Here is a 19,845-nt window from a genome sequence, read left to right on the forward strand (position 1 = left end):
AAGAGAAAGAGTATATATATGAAAAGCATATACATATACATATATATACATATATATGCTATATATATATATATATATATATATATACATATACATATATATATCATACACTTACACAATACTGTACTGTCTTCAACTGCCAATTTATTAATACACACATAATAAAACAATAAATACTAAATAGTTATATCAAATACGTACAAATACCATAAATAATCAATAATAATAACATAATGTATTTCAGCACCACTAGCTCTCAGTAATGGAATTAAAATTTTACTTATGAAATATTAATGATTTTTCTTGTACTCCACTGCTAATTTAAAATTAATTATTTGCTGAACTGGCTTGTTAAATATAATTTCTATACTCCCCAATTCTTTCCATTATAGATAATATTAAGAAATGACTAAATGAGAATATTCCGAGTGCCTTATTTATTATCAGTAATGAGAATTAATGAGAGTATTACATGCGAGTCATTCGCCGAGTCTCTTGACTTTAATTTCTCCTTACAAGGAACTAGAGGAATGAACCTCCTGAAGACATTTTTTCACGAGTACCCCTGGTTCCACTTCAGACAGACGCTTGTTGATCTGGTCCATTTCTGCATGGAGATCCTTTGTACTCATGGGGGCTTCTTTGGTCGCCAGCGCTTGTAATCATCTCTTCTTCATTATTAATAATGGGAGGGAATCACTGAACACAAAGCACTTCCATCCTCATCTGGACGCCGGTGAATGCTATGAATTTAGAGTTGGATTTCAGAAGGGAACCACCTGGAGAAGTCAATGTCGTCCAGCTCATCTCCAGAGGAGGCGTAGGCCCGTGTCTTGATCCCGTCTGTCGGCGGTCTGCGGGCGTCCAGCGCGCCGTTTCTGGGCCGTGCTGTGAGCTGTTCATCTCGACCGCTGCTCAGCGGGACTGGAACTACGGACAGGCAACTCGTACCCATCTCCCTGAACAATCAATTTGACCAATCAATCATGTACACTTAAAATGCACAAAGGCACAAACATAACTACAGCGCAGGACAGATTGCACGACATTGTTTTCATTCCTCCTGCAGTGGCAAATATTTGTTTCTGCTTCTGAAAAGCACTACATGAGATTAAGTACGCATAGCTGAGGCATTCTGTCTAATACTCTCAGGGTCAGTCTCCAGAGTGCACATCATTCCCTTGTGAAATGATCTCAGAACCCGAGAGGAACACAGAAACTAGGAAGTGAAGTGAAAGAATGAGAAAACTTCTTTTTATCTCACGCGAAGGTCGGCCGGAGGGCTTTGTTTAGCGTTTCTGTACGACCCGTTCTGCGACTCCGTCCACTTTACTTTCATTCCTTTCAAGGAACTTACAGCATTTTCATTTGACAGAGTTTCAAGTGTCATGTTGAACTAACAAATGGTTATGAAGTCATAAAGGTTACCAGTAACAGCATCATAGTGAGGATCGAACTTAAACTACATTTATAATTTTAAGTCAAGCACAAACACATACTTTAAACTAAAACAACATATTACTTATTCTTGATTCTTGATTTTTACGTTTTTATGAGATGCAACTGATGTATGTAGAGACATTTGAAAAATATTAAACAAATCTTTTACGTATTTAAAATTATTTTTTTTATAGTGGACCTTTCTTTTTTGTTCAGATTAGCATAATAATTTATTCTACTGTCTTAATGCTATAATTGTAATAATAACAGTACAGCACATGATTTATGGATAGATTTTTAAAAAAAAAATTGTGCCATCAATCGATTAATCGCATCAAAAATAAAAGTTTTTGTTAACGTAATGTATATGTGTGTACTTTGTACATTTATTATGTGTACATAAATATATACACATACAGTATATATTTTGAAAATATGTACATTTGTTTACATGTATATATTTATCATAATATAATTTATATCTAATATTTAATTATATAAACATAACATTTTTCTGAATTATACATTCATGTGGGTGTATTTATTTTACATCAGGTATACATACACCCATATATTTATGCAAAAAAAAACTTATTTGGAGGTATGAAGTACATTAATTCATCTGGCAGCACTAAAAAAAAAAAAACAAAAATACCTTTTTCCAAATGTTTTACTTTAGTATTTGTCAAAATTTGTTATAGATTTTTTAACATCAAATTAACACATCACAATCATGTCTGTACTGTATGTATGCAATTTTTAATAATAATAATACTAGTAATAATACTAATGTTTGTACGCAATACAGAATAATAAAAATGTTGAGAGATTGAAAAAAATTGAAATTATATTTTGAAACTCAAATTCACAACATCAGTCATATTTCTTCTAGTGGGTATGCGATCTTTTTATAATATTAATACATTTTTAAACTAACATATATAATAAGGTTTTTATTAAAATAATGTATGAATTTTATAAATCAAAAAATAATGACAAATTCCAGTATATAACACATCTGAGTACAACTGTCTGAACACACAGATCTGATTTGAACACTTTTAAAACGTCACAATGAACCAATCATTCCTAAAATAGATTTTAAAAACAGTCAAAATCGCTGCGCTTGTTGAAACCAACTCTTTCACATGACTGTAGGTCGTACTCATCTTCTCAACAGGTATATATTTGAAAATATGGCATTTGTTTACATGTATATATTTATATTAATATGTTCTTATATCTAAATATTTATTATATAAACATAATACTTTTTCTGAAATATATACATGCATGTGTAGATGAGATTACATAGTATATGCACATTACACACATATATTATGCAAAAAACTTTTATTGATGTGATGAATTACAATTAATCATCTGGCAGCACTAAAAAAAAAAAAAAAAATACACACATTTTTCCCAAATGTTTTATTTTACATTTTCAAAATAATTGTTATATTTTTTAAATTCAAATTAACACATCACAATCATGTTCTAAATTGTATTTACAAATTTTAATAATAATAATACTAGTACACACAATGTTAAAATTCAATACAGAATAATAAATAAATGTTGATAGATTTGAAAAAATTGAATTATATTATTTCGAACTCAAATTAACACATCAGTCATATTTAGTGTTATGCTATTTTTTATAATATTAATACTATTTTTAATAATAATTATAATAAGGTTTTTATTAAAATAGATGTAGTAATTTTTATAATAATAAAAATAATAAAATTCCAGTATATAGAAGCGTATCTGAACACACAGATCTGATTTGACAACTTTTAAAACGTCAGAATGAACAATCAGTCCTAAAATCAGATTTTTAAAAACAGATCAAAATCGATGCAGTGTTGAAAGCCAAACTCAGTCACATGATGGTCGTACTCACACAGGACTCTCACTGTGGGGAGGTTTGTCATAGTTTGTGCTGTTGTCATCCAGATCATTTCTGAGAGAGACAAGAGACCAGACAAGAGACAGAGAGAGAGACACAGAGAGAGGAGACACAGAGAGAGAGAGAGATGAGAGGAGATGGAGAGAGAGGGAGAGACAGACAGAGACAGATGAGAGAGAGAGAGAGCATTCTGGAATGATATGTTTGCATGGGCCGTGTGCAGTTGGCCAATGGCAGGAGAAAGACTGCTCATAAATGACTAAATTAAAAAACAGGCAATGACATCAGTTATAATAACCGAATAAGTCATTCAGTGCATGACATTTATGTGTTTTAAGTTGGGTTATCATGGCTTTAAAGCACTTTGTTGTTGTTACATTAAAAGAAAAAAATAACATTAGATCATCTGGAGGGGAGTTTCTTAAGAATCACAAAGTGTCATAAGTTGGAAGAGGCTGGACAGTCGTTGTATGAGATTCACTTTCTGGCAGGAGGAGGCGGATGGTTTCCAGGTGTTTTAGGTGGACTGGCGTTTGTGGCAAAAACATGTGAAAGCGTGGAACTGGGCAGTGAATCGGAGACAAAAACTGCGGATCGCGGCTGACGGTTTAACACCACGGCGGCGCGGGTCAGAGGCTACAGCCCTTTTGCGATATGGGTTTAGTGGACATTGCCAGCAAATCGCCCGGCATCTTCGCGAAACCCAGGTTTGGGTCTGCGAGTTTCATCAGTTCACCTTGCAGATGTTAACACACTAGATTGCGGCATGTGCATCGCCTGTAGTTAGAGAAGCCCAACACTTTTCGTTTATCAACAGTTCATCTGCAAATATCAAACGATCAAAAAAAAAGAAGAGCAAAATATTGTACATCTGTTTTCTTTTTAGCGCTTTGTACCTTGTATTCATACCTGCACATATTACAAAAGGCCGTTATGGTGAAAAAAGAAGGACAAAATATATATGGGATTTTGGCTTAAGAAAGTCCTAGGACAGTTAACCGCATCCACGGGCATACTGTAGGCCTGGAACGAAAAGGAAGAGCAGTCTAGGAGGTGAGCAGGAGTTTCAAAACAGCAATGAACAAAAATATTGTAACTGGAGTCAAAATTAATTGATTTTCTTTAATGCCAAAATCATTAGGATCAAATAAGGTGTATTCCATGAAAGGAGAGATATTTTAACAGGACTTCTTGCTGCCATATATCAAAACTTAATTTTTGATTAGTAATATGCATTGCTAAGAACTTCATTTGAACAACTTTAAAGATGATTTTCTCAATATTTAGATTTTTTTGCTCCCTCAGATTCCAGATTTTCAAACCAAATATTGTCCGATCCTAACAAACCATACATCAATGGAAATATTGTTTATTCAGCTTTCAGATGATTTTAATTTCGAAAATTTTACCCTTATGACTGATTTCGTGGTCCAGTGTCACATATGTGAGTGAAACTGTGACAACAAACCACACCCAGAAACCAACGACAAGCGCTTCCCTCCTCCAACCACCATCACACACACACACACACACACACACACGCGCATGCAAACAGGTCTTTCCACCTTCAGCATGCTGAAAGCTATAGAAAACCACACGGGTCTCCTATAATCAAAACCAGACAGACGATTCCTGTGAGAGATAAACGGGTTCATGCTGTGAGGAGGCTGGAGGAAGTCAAATAACTCTTTGTTTGAGCACAGGTGTAGAATTTAAGCTATTTGCTCCATCTTGAGTAGAATAGACCTTCTGTATGGAAAAGACCAAATTATAGTCCTTCACGTCACAGTATACGACTAGAAGTTCCAGGACAAAGGCTTGTAGTTGAGCGACTGCTAAAAATCACAAATAATCTTAACAACCATTCCTGCACCATTACATGGAGAACAAATAAAACCTTCGTTCGATCTATAAATTTACACAAATCTTTCATTCTGAAAACATTTAAGTAGGATTAAAAAAAATTTACTAAGAAATACTACAAATAATTACAAAGCAATGGCAAGTTACACAGAATTAAACATGAAATTTAGAAGATTAGAACAGTGGTTTCTTGTAAAATGTGCTCCAAGCGGTCTTATTTAGAACTTAAAAAAAAAATGTTTTTACACTGCATTTGTTTCTAAAAACTTGAAGATTTTGAAAAAAAAAATTTCTTTTTTTTTTTATTAGAGTTTATCCTCATGAAAGGCTATTTCTAGCCAATTAAACTGACATTACAAGATTTTATATTCATTTTATACTCAACAATTAAACTGACATTACAAGATTTTATATTCATTTTATACTCAATGACATTCATATTTTAAAAAAATAATGTAATTGTAATTTTTTTTTATAATTTACTTAACCTTTACTCCTTTCATTTAAATTCCCTAGCACCAGGCTAGGAGCTTTTCCTAGGGCTGGGAGATCCCAAAAATGGCTTCCTGAAATGCTTCCTGGTAATTTTACACATTACACAGCATATTCCTAGAATCAGCATCACTTGCTTTATGCAGAACAACAGCTAATGTAAATGAGAGGTAGAAGAGATACATTTCTGGCCAGGCTTACTACTCCAAGGCACACAGTACTTTACACACTGCTTTAATCACTTCCTCCCATTTCCCACTGATTTTACATTAGCTAAAGAGCTGGGTAAAGTAAAGAGATTAGGCTAAAAAGGAAATCCTTTGAGACAGTAGCCATACACCTGGAATCACCGCCGAGAAAAATCACAGCAGAATAAAGCAATAATGAGAAATCCTGAATAAATTTTTGGGCATCCGTACTTTAGCCATGGCCAAGAACAGCCTCCTTACTGCAATCCTCCCCATCCTCACGGTAGGGGTACAGTGAGCCCCTGCTTTCACATGGCGCCTTGGGAATGCACTCCCACTTCCCATGTCATTAGCAAAATCCCTTGCCATGGAATTTTGCTTAAAGGCCACTTAGTAATGAGAAATAGAGGCTTGCCCAGTAGCTTAGCCAGAAAGCTAAAACTAAGAAGCAGTACCTGGGTAAGGCAAGAGAGCCAGCTCACTGCCCGTACAGCTAGCCCGTGGCCCATGAGCCCCACAGCACTTTTAACACTTTCTCACCTCACAGAGATCCACCCACAACGTGGCCATAGTTAGTGATACAGGATTTACTGGTATCACGGAACCACACCCCGCCCTCCTGCAAGGCACTGCTGTGCACTTGCTTGCCAACATATAAAACCCTAATTGTAATGGCTTAATCAGATAGCTACGACGCCAGGCCAGCTTACATCCTGGAAAACTATGGAAACGGACCATTGCAGCTACTTAAAGACATGATGGCACTTTTAGTAGTAATGGCCGGCCAGACCAGCACTTGCCCCGCCCTAAGAGCACTGTTTACAGGTGCGACAGGGGCCAATCACATAGTAAAGATGACTTGGCAGGCCATGTAGGTGATTGAGCCGCCATGGCGCGTCGCGAAACGCTTCCCCTGCCGCAAAGGCCTTCCTGAGAGGCCCGGGCATCCCGTAACCATAGCCTCCGCCTCCGTATCCCGCCGCCACTCATCCATTCCTCCACCCATTCCATAGCCGCCGTATTGCGCCTCCCGTAAGAACCTCCGTAAAAGAGCCGATCCAGCCGCTCCTGCATCCGTATACCAGGCCAGAGGTCGAGGGCCACGCACACGAAGATGCCCACGGGCAGAAGATGATCGACTTGACGCACATGAGAAATCTTTATGATGTCCCGGCGGAGACGTCCAGCGGTAGAAATGTGCAGGCACTACTCGTCGTCCAGAATAGTACTTTATGAACACAGGCTGCGGGCAACATTACTGCAGAGAGAAATGTTGGGGAAAACACATTCAGAAACAGGCTTTTTAGAGACACAGTGCCATTTCGGACTATATGCAAACATCTACATATAAACAAAAAAACCAAATCACACTAAAGTTCAAATCTCTTCAGATGAGTTAAGCAGCGAGATGGCTATTAGTGAACATCAGTATCATGTTTTTGAAGAGCGAAACTGTTGAAGTCAATTAAGCAAAACTTTCCTTTTAAGGACACAACAATACCATTTTTGGGCCTTAAACAGCGCGATAAAGCCTATAACCATCCCACACTACATAACTATACCACGCTAATGCACAGATATCAGTGAGGATTTATCCGCGCTTATCATTTTTTTTTAGAACCTTTGGTTTTTCCCATTTTAAGCAATACCAGATTTCAAAAGCAGCTATCAGGACTTTTTGTATATTCAATAATCGTATTTGTATAATTTCATTTTAAAGTGTGCAAGTTGGCAAAAACAGGCAAAACACGATACATAAACACATATATCCATGACATACACACAATACACGACTTACGAAAATTATGAGCTTAACCAGTTTCAGTGCATTGCCAGTACGTTTGAAACTTGATCACAGGAAAGATGAAAAAATCCAATACCAGCGCCTACTCCTGTAGATATATAATGCCAATATCACATATGATATCAATTTAGCCTACTGCCCTAATAATCATCCATTAGCCCCCTTTTTTACTTAATCTTTGACAGTTTACAAGTTAAGAGTTCTGAGATGCTTGCATGGTTCAAGTTAACCTCACTATAACAAACAAGGCCAAGAATTTTAAAAAAAATCCCATAAGCCATGTAACTCAATCCAGAGAAACACGGAGGTGAAACCCAACACTTACTATCCATCTTCTGTATGATAATCATAAGGTGCGGAGAAGAGGGGAGACTGCCGTCGGCCTCGAAGAGCATTCGTGAAAAGAGCAAAAAACTTGAAGATTTTTAAATACACGAAGTATACAGGTAATTAATAAAATATATCTAATTTCACTACTGTATCAAGTAAACTTGCAATCGTACATTGATAAGCGAGCTGAGGTAGGAAATAAATCCAAATTGACATTGTAGTGGGTTTTTTACGACCCTTTAAACACTCTCTTTTAAACAAGTATTGGCCTTTTTAATATATTTAAGATTAATACCCCATGAAAACGCCAGATTCTGAGACTCTTACCACGATCAATGCGGCGACTTGGTTTGTTTTCTGAAGTGATTGGGGAAATCTCAGTGATAAAGTCACGGCCGATCACTGGCATCACCATATCTAATTAACGCAGATATAAGCGCTGTACAGTATAGGTTACTATAATTTAATAGTATGAAAATAGCATGGATTAACATACTATTTCTATATTTTGTAGTTTTCCAGTCTCACACCTGTTCGCGGATGTGTTGCGCCTCAGCGCGCACTAGCGTCCACTGTGTCACTGTTCAGGTGAGACCAAACAACCTGCCCTTAAGATGATAACCCGCGGCCCACACACCAACACTCACGACACATCACACACACACGAAACACACACCACAAACACACCACATGAGGGAGGAAGGTTTCCTAACTAGGGACCAGCTCCAATGTGACCAAGGATGATAGACCATGAGTTTATAACTCTAGGTCTTTTATAATGGTCTGTTTATTTATTAGGTTATTATTTGACGGGGGTCCTAAAAAATGGCTGTCTAGAGAGGCAGAATACAGGTTCTTTTTTTTGAAACTGAGCTAGCCAATAAGAGTGATGGAGGTGGTCTTGGTATCATGGTATACCGACATTACAGATGTAAACGAATTAAAAGTGCGTGGCGATGCCCGCACACAAGAACAAACACACGACCCAGCCCCGCCTCTACAACCCCAGCACCCCCCCCCGGCTGTGAGTTCAGCACCTTCTCACTCATGCCCCCTTGCTCCATACTCCCCTATAAAGCTTGACAGGACGCACTTTGGTTTTAAGCCTCTTTAATTAAAATTGGCGTACTCAAAATCGTAGCCATCTACCATCTTTTATCTTTTAAGCCAAAGATGGTTCTCAGCATAGTTGAGATAGAACAGCATAGGGTTTGTACAGAGATCAGACTTATTAAATCATGTAGCTCTTATCCAAAATGTCCCAAATTGTATATTTGCATATAACTTTATTTTCTCTATCTCCCACCTATAATCCTGCACGTCGTTCGCCCAAATCTTGTGGTGAAATGGAGATTTGATCCCCCCCCCCCCACGGAGACCTGCCCCCCACCCCCCATGCTCGGTTGGAAAGCAGCAACCAATGGCGACGCCCGGAAAATGAGATTTCGAAGTGGAGATGGAATTGTGACTTAAGGATATTGAAGGAGGCGAGGGAATTAGTAAATATGAAAAGGGTAACTGAATGAAACACTGATCGGAAGAGGTACGTTTATGCGGAATAAGGGAAAGTTCTTAAGACTTTTAGTGTTTAATGTTGGGCAGATCAGCCAGTAGACGCAATATGTGGAGAGTGTTATGCCTAAAGAACTAGGTCTTGATATCAGTTTAAGTTTTCTAAACAAGGAATGGGAACAATCAGGGGGATGCTCAGAAGAGAAGGCGAATTTAACGGGTAATCGCAAATTGAAGGAAAACATTCTGAATGTCTGTAACCCAAAGAAGAGAGTGCATATTGTTTTTTGGAGGTTGGTTAGAGGGTTGCTCTGGATGTGTCGCTTGAAGTGCCTCGGGCGGGGCAGGACTTTTTTTTTGTCTTCAAAAGCTGGGTTCTCCAATTGCAAAAAGGTGTGCATGAATAGTGGGCTTGACTTGTTCAACTCTACTTTATTTGCATAGTAAATCCAGCTGGTTCAACTTGATATATATGATACAGTGACGGACCAAAACGTTTGGAAGACATTAACTATTTCTTAATTTTTTGAAAGGAATGTTTCTTATGCCTCATCAAGCCTGCAGTTTATTTGATCAAAAGAATTACAGAAAAAAACAGTGAATATTGTGAAATATTATTACAATTTAAAAATAATAAATTTTATTATACTTTTAGAATTATCATTGTATTTCTGTGAGGCAAAGCTGAATTTTTTGGATCATTATCACGATGGCCATTTAGAAAATCATTCTAAATATGATGGATTCATCATCAAAGTTGGAAAGCCGTTGTGCTGGGTTTATATTTTTTTTTTCAGAACGAATGTGGATCTTTTTTTAGTATACTTTTGATGAGAATAAAAAGGTAAAATAAAAAAAAAAAAAAAAGAAAAGAAGCTTATGTTTTTAAAAATATAAATATTTTGTAATAACAATATACAATACTGGTCTAGTAATTTGGGGTGGTCAGCTATTTTTTTTTTTCTTTCTTTTTTTTGTAAAAATAAAATCACTACTTTTATTCAGCATAGGATGTTGTTTGAAATTGATAAAAAGTGATAGTAAAGAAAATATATTATTAACAATATAATATTATTAGAATTTTCTTTTTTTTTTTATTTTGAATAAATAGCAGTTCTTTTTAACCTTTTTATTCGATCAAATATATTAGACAGCAGAACTGTGTTTCCACCACTCATACAACCAGAAATATTAGAAATGATTTCTAAATGATAATGTGATAGACTGGATGTTACATTTCTAAACTGAAGGCTGGAGAATGATGCTTGAAATTCAGCTTTTGCATCACAGGGAAATAAATGTTTTTTTTAAAGTATATGGCAAATAGGAAAACTAGGTATTTTAAGTTGTAACAATATTTCAAGCATATTACTGTTTTTTTCTGTATTTTGATCTAATTAAATCCCGACTTGATAAGCAGAAGCACCTTCTTTCGAAACATTAACCACAGTAGTGGTTCCAACTTTTGGTATGTTACTGTATGTATTTTCATATGATATACCCCGTCTATATGTATACATATATATAGATACCGATATATAATATACACTATATCTATATATATATATTATTACTAGAACACAACGTGGTAACTAAGGACAAAGCTGTTGTTCAGATCAAAACACAGTAGCATAGAAACAGAAAATGGAACAGTTGTTTACAATCATGGAAATAAACTTCAGTTAATAAAACAGCAGTTCGCACGAAACTTTAACAAGCGTATTTCTTTAACTATTCATGCACTTTTAGTCAGCATTCATGAATATCAAATGTAAAGACGAAGGACCCTTGATGTCATGCTCAAGACAGGAAGAACCAGGCGTGCTCTTGAGCATGCAAATAATCGATTCCCTCATTGGATACAATAAGTAATATAACTCCAGACCAGCATGTTTCTGCAGATACGTGGACTTGGTTCAGTGTAATACGGATATGAGATGGACCGGGGACAGAAGGTTGGATATTAGTGCTGCCGTATTAAGTCGGTCACCCTTATTCCAGCCCATGATTATATCGATATCGTGATATCCTATTCTTGATGTGCGCGAGTTTGTTCGTTTAAGATTGAACTCATACTTATTCCCTTATATATCATGTATATTAAGGATCCTTGGGCCATATAAACCCCATCCAGACTTAAACATGAGACAGTGAAGATTAAGGACTTAAGCTCCTCTGTTTACAGTATCATAACACTAGTTTTAAATGCAATCCACAACCAAAAACTGAGCAATCTAGTCTTTAAAGGATCATTGAAATAATCCAAAAAATGAAAATGACTCAACCTCAGTCTCGCAACCCAAAGATGTAAGATGAGGTTTGTTTCGACATCAGATTTACAACACATGTATCACTGCATCACTGTATTAGCAATGGCTGCTCAGCATTGAATGGGTGCCGTAACAATGAGAGTCCAAACAGCTGAACACCCCCAGTATTTTCAGTCCACCAAAGTGGCTCAAGACACTCTAGGACATCCGTCTGCGCCTTGACACATTTAACGAGCATGCAACAGCGTGAAATCCATCGCTACCCATCATTCGGATCTAATCGTTGCTGCTGGCAATATTGAAGTCCATGATCCAGCCCATGCGCGCCATCCTCTGATAAAAAAGTCCATACCAAGTGGCCCCACCTCACCGTGGTGGAGCTGTGCAACCGATTTCTCTATGCTTCAGATGACACAACTTTGTCCGAGAGGTTAGAATCTCCACGTGCATAGCCCACTCGTCATCCAGCCCCGCTAACCCAAAGTCGTTCATGCCCCATTTGTTTCTCGCAATGCTCCGTACTATCGTGATTTACCTCCTCGCCTTGATGTGCTGAGGAGTTTTGTGTCTTTTTATCAGCTACTCCCACTCTCTTCCTGACTTCAACCCATTCACTGCAAGCATGCAAGGCCTCCCCACTGGGCTGCCCACCTACATTCTACAACACGATGATCACCGAACTTTACTAGGAGACATCTGAGGTTCGGGCGCGCAACTTGTATTATACTCCTCGACTACCACCAGCATATATCTTACATTAATATGCGGTCCTTAACACAGCACTCCCACAACCCACCAACCCCGCAGGCAACTAGGCTTCCTACACAGGAATTTGACGGGTCTACAACTCCACAAGAATGAACACCGCATGTCTTTACGGGTCATGACCTGTTTATTGTCAGTGCTATCACCTCAAAAAAGGCTCAATGGTCCTTTTATAGATTTTTGTGACGTTTGTTTTGCCCAGTCGGAGATCATTTCAGCTCTCTGGAGAAAACTGTGTATTGGTTTGGCACAGTGTGCTCAGCAACCAGGCATGATCTGCAGTGAATGCAGAATGCAGTACACGAATGAGAGTCAAAAACAGTGCATAAAACCAACATCAAACACCATAAATCCGACAAGTACACCTCCACAGCCAATCCAGTCATTCAGTCTAATGGTCTTGTTAAATTAAAGTTGGGTTTATAAGAACAAATCCACATTACGAACTGTTATAACTTCCAAATCGATTGACTTCAGGCCAAAATTCGAGAAGTTAATGATCCATAAACTAACGCTCTCCATTGAAAATTCCATCCCCGTGGCTCTGTGCACGGTGCCTTGATTTGTGCAGATTTATCCTGATTTCAGATGAGACAACTTTTTATTCTTTGGAGGGAAAGGGGGGGGGGAGGAAGAAAGCAAACGGAAAGCAGCAGTATTATGTATTAGATGAGGAATGAGAGGACTCGTATTCTAGCTGGAAACAAAAAGTCTTAATGATGGATGTGTTTCTTACAAATGTTTCTTTCTTAAGACGTAACTGATGGGGACTGGAGTGCTGTGGATTTTTGTGATGTTCTTTATCAGATGTTTGGACTCTCATTCTGGCTGGGCAACCCATTCACGGCTGAGCATCCGCATTGCTGAGGGGGGGTGGGGGGACATGATGCTGTAAGATAGCTGCATTTCTCCAAATCTGATGACAGAGACACACAACTCAATCTACATCTTTTAGTTTGCCTGAGGGCAATTCTTGAGTGATAGTAGTATACTATTATATATATTATATTATAGATATATATATAATAATATATATATATATATATATATATATATATTTTTTTGTGTTGAACTATTCTTTTTATACAGACAGCTCATTTGAAGTGAGGTTCTAGAAAATAACAGATAACAAAACAGCATGTTCTTTGCTGGTGTTCATGCACCTGTTTGAAATTTTCCTGTGCTATCCCACTCAATAACATGGCTCAATGTGTTCTTCTAGAGGAGCCACCGAGGAGTTATTTCCTCCTCGTGAGAAAGAGCCACAAGGGGCCAAATCCTGTGGGAGAAAATAAGCCTCCGCCCATTCCTCATCCTCCTTCCCTTTCTTTCACCGCACTCACACTTCCACCGACGGTTTATGTAATCAGCCAAGACAAAACCTACTGGCCTGTTAAATCCCCCAGACCAAGAAATCTCCACAACCGTTTTCTATCAACCCTATCCCTTACATGTGCTGGGCGAGAAACGGAATTGTAACATACTTACCGTCAAAATAACCTGTCTACACCTACACGATGAGAAGCAGTACTCACAACTACAGATTCTCTGCTACCGAACTGCTACAACCTGCTCATAAATCCCAGAGCTACCAACATTTATGCTGTACAGTGTACACTTTTGCATGGTGTGATTTGAACTGTAAGAAATAGTGATGTGATATGCCCTTATGATTGTGAATGGGATATTTTTAACATTAAAACCCCCAAAACCAATGTAACGAAACAAATCAAATGTTTCACGTGTAGGCTATGTATGATGCTGCAAAGTGACAGAATGGCATGTTAAAAAAAAAAAAAAAAAAAAAGATAAATCAGGTAAATTATTTCTTTGAAAGTAAAATAATAATCTAATTAAATAAGCACAATGACAGTCTTACGGTCCGTATGTTCTTATTTTAAACCACTAGTGAAAATGGGATTCCATAACTTCACCAGTCTTCTTCCTCGATATTCCTGCAGGTTTTGTTATGCGATCACGCTCTACACTAATAAATGAGAGAGATTTTTTTATTTTTAATTATTCTTCTGGAAATTATATTATTTACACATTATGCATTTAACAGACAGTTTTGTATCAAAGCGAACTTACTAAAAAGTAAAAAAAAGTAATAATTTGTCAAAGAGCCAACAAAAATATTCACACCAATGCAATGCCAGGTTTATCAGACCAGATTTAACTAGATTTAGGAAGCAAATGTATTGGTTTAGTCAATGTTGAAATTAACATGAACTAAAATGTAAATAACATGCTTTCGAAGTATTTTTACTGTTAGTTCGTGTTCATTAATGCCAGCCTTATTGTAAAGTGTTTACCAAAAAAAATATTTTTATCTGTGAACCTGGAGCACAACAAGCAGTCTTAAGTATCTGGGTTATTGTCGCAATTAGGACAAAAATACATTGTCTGCGGTCAACATTATTGATTCTTCTTTATGCAAAAATCATTAGGATATTACAAGTAAAGATCATGGTCCATGAAGATTGAAGATATTTGTAATTTCCTATTTTAAATTTGATAAATTGCAGTATCTTTAAAAGTAACTAATCAAATTCCAATCATCAAAACATCGTCTTCTAGTGTCCAACAAGGGACCTTTAGAAACCATACTGCAATAGACTAGGATTAAAAATGAAGATTTTCTAAAAAAACACATACAGAGACATGAATTTGTGCTTTTACAAGTCACAAAGGACAGACTAAGTGTCTTGCAATGCAAAAGTTAATAGCAAATTTAACAGCCTGACCCAACATCATGGTGTGAGCTGGGATTTATGCACAGAGCGTAACCGTCTGCACACATCATCAAATCACATTTCACATCCAAAACCCTTCCCCAATTATCGCTTGAACTTCTACCTGCAGCTCTTTATACTCTGAATACTGGTCATTAAACACGGCTTTATACTGATCCCGCTTGCTCGTCTGTTCGGATAGCTGGATATTTACTGCAGGGAAACACCAGAACACAAAGGGGTGAGCTTAATCACAGAGCTAAAGCATCCTCATGGTCACGAAAATGACTTCTCTTTTTTTTAGATTGTAAAGAGCAAGCGCTCACGCCTTGATGTAGTCCGGCATGATCACAGGTTTAGGAGCGTGTCCAGCTGGAATATGCCCTTTCTCACAACTCTCTGGGCTTGGCGTATGGCAGTGTGTGGTGAGTGCTGAAACCGCCCAGCGGAGAGTGGCATAAGCTCCCTTGAACCATCAACAACCTAATAGAGTGAAAGAGAGAAGGATATGGGAAATTACCAAGCAATTATGCTCTGATGATATCCCATCCGTAAAATTTCATGTGAGAGCTAACCCCGCCCACCTTAGATTTAATTATTAATAGGAGTGCTGGAGGGATAGGGTGTATTTTTGTGGACCAAAACCCAGAAACAAGTTGCATTTAATCAACATCATTTAGGGGATTCATGTTACTGTTGAAAATCGGTCTGTGGTTATTTCATCAGTATAGCCCTTTTTTAAGTTTTACTTGTCTTGAAAAAAGGCTAACAACAGAGGCCTCTAAATGGGACTACAACGGTTGTTTGAGATAGAAGATAATTAAACATCAATGAACAGGTAACTAATCCTTTGTTTGGCAGTTCGAACATGGAGGAAGCAAGTGAATGCAGTAAATGACCCGACTAACTGAATAAAAATCTGGATTTAAGATGCATTAAATGTATGACTTATATTGTTATTATTAGTCGCTAAAATGGTTGCCAGTTGCCCCTTTAAAGGCTATATGCAAAACATTAAACTAGTAGCAGAAATATGCAAAGAAATATCCACCAATTTTTTTTTTGACACCTTATCTTACAGTAACCGAATATCATATTCAATTTAGAAATGCTATGCATTCAAATGTTTTAGCAGATGCTTAAAGCACCATGGGTAAACATGAGAACAAGCAATACGTAAGGCTGGTTGGGCTTTTGCGGTAAGTTCCGCATCATCACATCCATTTCATCAAACTTCTTCAGTATCCCTTGAACTCTACATGCGCTCTTTTACTCTGAATACTGGTCATTAAACACGGCTTTATAACTGATCCCGCTGCTCGTCTGCTCGGATAGCTGGATATTTACTGCAGTGAAACACAGAACACAGGGTGAGCTTAATCACAGAGCGAAAGCAATCTCATGGTAATCACGAAATTACTTCTCTTTGTTTAGATTGTGAAGCAAACGCTCACGCTGGTAGTCGGCATGTCACAGGTTTTAGGAGCGTGTCCAGCTGGAATATGCCCTTTCACAACTCTGGGGGCTTGGCGGCGGCGTGTGTGTGTGGCTGAACCGCCGCGGAGACTGGCATCAGCTCCCTTGAACCCACAACAACATAATAGATTGAAGAGAAGGATATGAAAATTACCAGCAATATTCTCTGATTATATCAACTCCTGACCTTTTCTCTAAGCCCCGCCCACCTTAGATTTAATTATTAATAGAGTGCTGGAGGAATGGTGTATTTTTGTGGACCAAAACCCAGAAACAAGTTGCATTTTAGGACTTCATTTTACTGTCTGAAAATAGGTCGTGGTTACATCAGTATAGCCCTTTTTTACGCTTTTACTTGTCTTGAAAAAGGCTAACAAGCGTCTAAATGGGATACAAAGGTTGTTGAGATGAAGATATTAAACATCAATGAAAAGGTAACTAATCTTTGTTTGGCTGTCGAACATGGATGAAAGGCAAGTGAATGCAGAAATTACCTCCAGGAAATAACGAATAACATCGGATTAAGATGGCATTTAAATTGTATATGATTATATTTTGGGTTATATTAGTTCGCTAAACTGGTTCCAGGTATGCCCTTAAAGGCTATATGCAAAACATTAAACTAGGTAGAGAAATATGCAAAGGAAATATCACATTACACTTATATGTGACAATAACCAGAGATTATTCATTTCAAAATTAGAAATGCTAATGCATTCAAATGTTTTAAGCAGATGGCAAAAGCCCATGGGTTAAAGCATGAGGAACAGACAGAGCGACCAAATACTTGCCAAATGCACAGCAGAAGGAGAATCTCTTGGCTGCATCTATAAAGCACGAAGCAGAGTTGATTCGTTATTGTTGTATTCATTTTGCAAGTTTTTTTTAAATATATGTACTTTATAACAAATGCAGTAGAAAATACTGGAAAAATGATACATATCATTACTTAACAGAACAGGTACGACCCATACAGTACGGACAAATACTACCAGCAATTTTCTGTTCCCACAAGCAAAAATTATCTGAAAACTATTTAGTTTTTATTTAGTTTTTAGTTAAAAATGTATTATCGTTAAATACTTAATATAAAACATTAAAAAATGTTAAGTAGAATAAACTTTAATTGAAGCAAAATAAAATCTAATTTATTTTCATAATAAAACAAAATAGACTTTTTTTTAAGTTCAGCTAGTTGCCAAAGCAAAGTTTCACATTTTCATTTTGTTTAACTGATGTACAAAATTAAATCTTAAAAATTAAATGTACAACTATGTACAGACTTAGAAAATAAAACTAATAAAAATCACAAGACACAAAAACTTTACTAAAACTTTAAGAAAAATTAAAAGGAAAATAAAACACAAGAAGAAAACTCATTCAAAATAAGAATATCCTTAATACTAAAAATGACACTGTTTTAGAATATAATATGCACCCAGGAAATTAGAAACCAAAATATACAAATCTCACCTCATGCCCATTACGCTCTTCGTAGTCGTCGAGCCGCTTCGTGCCGCCACAGTTTTAGACACACTATGGCTCCGACCAAGTACACGATCATGGTGAAGAACAGGGAAAATGATCGCAGCCGTCTGCCCAGCCTCAGTGCGACAGAAAGCGCCATTGATGCCGTTATGGAAGTACTGATAGCTGCAGAGGTCCACCTCGAATAGTGTCATTTACATACACACAACCAGCCGCCAAAAACAAGAGCGCGAGAGCCAGGTTTATGAAGAAACTCCGTTTAAAGGCCACCAATTTTTGAGTCCAGAATGGGATAGTTCGATTAGGTACATGGTCCCATTCCCAAGACAAGCATGAGGATGACGGTCACTATCCACGCCAATCCTGCCACCACGAGGATGAATGGTGTCTTGGGTCCGGTAAGTAATATGTGTTGCCATAACCGCCTCCGTAACCTCCATAACCTCCGTAACCTCCTCCGTAAGCCCCACCATTCTGCGAGTATCCAAACATGTTATACCACTCATTGTCTTTATGAATGTAGCACACACGCATGCAAAAATCGCTGCTCCGAGAAAGCAGCTCAGATGCAACCAAGAATACGTAAAAGTCCAGCCCAAGACTTCATGTAGGCGTAGCGCTGGTTGTATTCCTCGACTTTTTTCACCGTTATAGTCAAAGCAGTGTGCACCGTACGGCCGTCAAAGGACTCCACAGGGTTGCCCAACAGGCTTGCTTCACGCTCGTTTACGCGAGTTATAACTGCCCTCCGGATCCGCCGTAGCGGGTCGCGGTGGGAACCGGAACCGACGGCGAATGTGGCTGGAGAACAACGAACGCCGTACAGTGGTCGTGTTCTTGCTGCTGGAGCCCAACATTTGACTTGACAACTTGCTGCTTCCGCGGCTGCTGGCCTCAAGAAGTTCTTCCATGAGTCTGGGATGAAACGGTGGACGGGTTTGATGTCGATGGCGGAGTCCCCGTTGTCCTCGCTTCCGCTGCGGTCCAAACTCAGGGCCTATCGGTGGCTGTGTTCGGTTAGGGGAGGTGGTGGAAGAGTTTTCGGAGTATAAAGAGTCCGATGTCCTGTGATCAGTCAGGGGCCGTGAAGACTGTCGGGACGTGACCTGTGGATGCGTCGTTGTCGTGGGGCATGTTTCAGACACAACCGCCGAATGGAGTCTCCTCTCCAGAACTTTGAGGCAATTATCCCTAGAGAATCATGAAGTGAAGAGGCTTTAGAAAAGATCTAGAAGACTGGTTTTAGGTGTCTTGTAGAGTAGTGGTTCTCAAACTGTGTGGTTCGTGACCCAAAGATTGCTCAGATGTCCTGTTCTGACATTGTACAAAATGACTCGTTGTGAGAGAGTGAGAGTCACACACTTTTATTCGAAAATTGAGAATTCTAAAACATCTTCTACTCTTGGACTGCGCACACTGTCTTTTATTTTCGGCTATTTTGCAAGTAAAACACAAATAATTAGCCTTAACAACTTTTAAATAGAAGTACTGTAGTTCCTGATTCCTGATACCTTTGTTGTTGTGTTAAAGGAAGTGCAAACACTCGTTCATAGTACAGTAAATACAT

At 37.9% G+C, this 19,845-nt stretch overlaps 1 pseudogene; it reads right to left on the reverse strand.

Annotated features, from left to right (window-relative positions):
• Positions 1-6,739: 6,739 nt before the first annotated feature.
• Positions 6,740-19,845, reverse strand: LOC122138162 (annotated as a pseudogene).

The sequence above is a fragment of the Cyprinus carpio genome, chromosome B8 (genome assembly GCF_018340385.1).
Source record: "Cyprinus carpio isolate SPL01 chromosome B8, ASM1834038v1, whole genome shotgun sequence".
NCBI lineage: Eukaryota > Metazoa > Chordata > Actinopteri > Cypriniformes > Cyprinidae > Cyprinus > Cyprinus carpio.